Here is a 3060-nt window from a genome sequence, read left to right as displayed (position 1 = left end):
GGGTTAAATTTTTTTTTTTTTCTGAAAGAAATACCAAATTTGGGAAAATCTTCCAGTAAATAAAATATCCAGTACTTTAATTAAATTTTTTTTTTTTTTTTTAAATCAATCAAGTATTTTTTTTTTTTTAATAGTTTTTAACCGGATCTTTTTATTTCGCGGCAGATATCATTATTATTATCATTATTACTATTATTAGTAATTTTTTAACGGTTTTTCGTTACGTTAATAAAAAAAAAATAACAACAGGGCTCCGTTCGGGAATTTGCCATTATTATTTTTCAGATACGTCGTGCAAAACGCGGAAATTTAACTTTTTATTTTTTTTACGTTGGTATTACTGATGACAATATTTTTGATTTTCTTTTTTTTTATGTTGGTATTACTGGCGGCAGTGTTCTTGATTTTCTTTTTTGTTTTTTTTTTTAGTAAACAACGACGCAAAATAAAATTTCATGCAAATTTTTTTTTTTTTTTTTTTTAAATCGTTGTACCAACTTTTGAAAGTTTAAAAATGTTTCACGTTTTTTTTTTTTTTTTTAAATAAAATTTTAAAATTTATATCATGAAATAAACTTTTCCGTTGTTTAGTAATTTTAAAAAAAAAAAAAAAAAAAAAAAAAAAAAAAAGAAAAACGTTTTTGTAAATTTTTTTTGCAAAATCTAAAATATTACTTTCGGCTACAAAACATTTTATTATCGTTTCGTGCGAATGGTAATAATAGTAATAATAATAATGATAATGATAACAACACAGTGTACTATGTTGAAATGTAACTTTTCTTTCATTAAAATCGCTATTGAAACAACAACAACCACAATAATAATAATAATAATAATTATAGAGAATACTAAAAAGAAAAAAAAAAAAAATAACCAAAAATGGTAGTAGCTGGATATTTTTCGTTATCGGAGCAATCGAATAAAAATTATCAAATTGCGCATAAATAAGAGTAATTAATTAATAATTACGTAATGAAATGATAATAATAATTTTAATAAATAAATAACTGATAACATTTTATCACTTAATAATAATAACTAATTGTATTCGCTATCGTAATTTAATTTTACGTTGGGCAAAAATCAATTCGACGAAATCTAATAAAATTTAAACCGAGTCAATTAATTAGTAATTTAAAAATTTTTCCCAATTATTCCTGAGGGATACCGAATACAAACGGACACGTTTCTGCATCTTTGGAGAAATGATAATGATAATGATAACGATATAAGAAAAACATTTACGTGATTAAAGTGCATTAAGTAAAGTTTAAAAAAAATTACAAGAAGAACTTGAGATAAAAAAAAAAATTAATAAACATTTTAATTAACAACGTTAAAATTAACCTTCCACTTATTATTATTACTATTATTATTATTATTATTATTATTATTATTATTATTATTATTATTATTATTATTTTCTTATCAAATAATTATTTCTTAAAATAAATAATTTTCTGTCCAGTTTTATCAGAGCTCTGGATAATGAGAATAATCTTTCTCGTTTAATTAAAATAATAAGAAATAATTAAATTTGGACTTGGTTATTTAATTTATCTAATGACGACTCAAGGTTTTTGTTTTTCTTTTTTTAATTCGAAAAAAATTTTCGAAACAAACAAACAAACGAACAAACAAAAACAATTTCAGACCTCACACAATTTTCCATGACTTTTGCAATTTTATTATTACATTAAAATTATTGATTTGATTTTTTTTTTTTTTTCATTTTCAAAACGACGAATAACGATCGATTTAAAAAATAAAAAAAAATTACGAAACGCTAATATTTAATACTGATTATCATTATTATTATTATTATTATTTCGATTCCCTGGATTTTTATAGGATTATAATAATTTGATATAAAGATTTGAAAGGATTCCAAAAACAATAAAAAAAAGTAAAAACGAAAATATGAATAAATTCTGATACGACGGGAACATATGATTCGGATAAAAATTCGACGTCGAAGATAATTAATTAACCCTTTTTTTTGTTATTCCAGGAAAAATGCATTCGCACCAACCTCCCCAAGGGATGGAACAGAGGTCGGTGCATCCCTAAGGCAACGGGAGAGGACTAGATCAATTTATGTAGGTACAGGTCTGTACTTGTTTGGACGAGATAAAATTAAACTCTCAGGATTTGAACCCATGATTCTCAATTCGGTAATTTTTGGGGGCTGATTATTTTCCCCTTTTCAGACTCAACCTGGCTATCTCGGGCTCCCCCGAGGCATACTCATTTACCCCTAGCGGACGCCCAGTCATCGTGGGAAATTCAATCCCATAACCCCCCTCCCCTAAAACATCCTCCATACCTAACCTCCGAGTAGTCGAATTACAGGAGTACACCACCCCACTCCCGCCTATAATTAATTAACCTACCTTAAGGAAATAAAAAAAAATTTTTTTTTTTTTTTTTTCAAATAATGAATAAACTACTCAGTCAAAACATGCAATCAAAATCGAACTCCCCCTTCCTTTTTTTTAAACATAATCGCCGTACCTGTTTGTGTACCTTAATAATAATAATAATAATAATAATAATAATAATAATAATAATAATAATAATAATAATAATAATAATAATAATAATAATAATAATAATAATAATAATAATAATAATAATAATAATAATAATAATAATAATAATAATAATAATAATAATAATAATAATAATAATAATAATAATAATAATAATAATAATAATAATAATAATAATAATAATAATAATAATAATAATAATAATAATAATAATGTAAAACACTTTCGAACTGCATAAATATGTAAAAAAAAAAAATTCCCACATTTAAATAAAACGTTTTACCTACATCGTGGTTCAAAAATTGCAATCAAATCCATTCAATGAATTAAAAACATTTTAAAAAAAAAAAAACCAAAATGTTACAAATAAATGTCAAAGGTAGCGTCAACAATAATTATTATTATTATCATTTTTCACAACAACAAACGATTCAACAATAACAATCCAATTAAGATCATATTATTTTGAATCATAATAATACTTAGATGAATCAATCAATCGAAC

Source organism: Pediculus humanus, genomic scaffold, assembly GCF_000006295.1.
Source record: "Pediculus humanus corporis 1103172108255 genomic scaffold, whole genome shotgun sequence".
NCBI lineage: Eukaryota > Metazoa > Arthropoda > Insecta > Psocodea > Pediculidae > Pediculus > Pediculus humanus.
The sequence above is the reverse complement of the archived record's forward strand: the minus strand, read 5'-3'. Positions refer to the sequence as shown.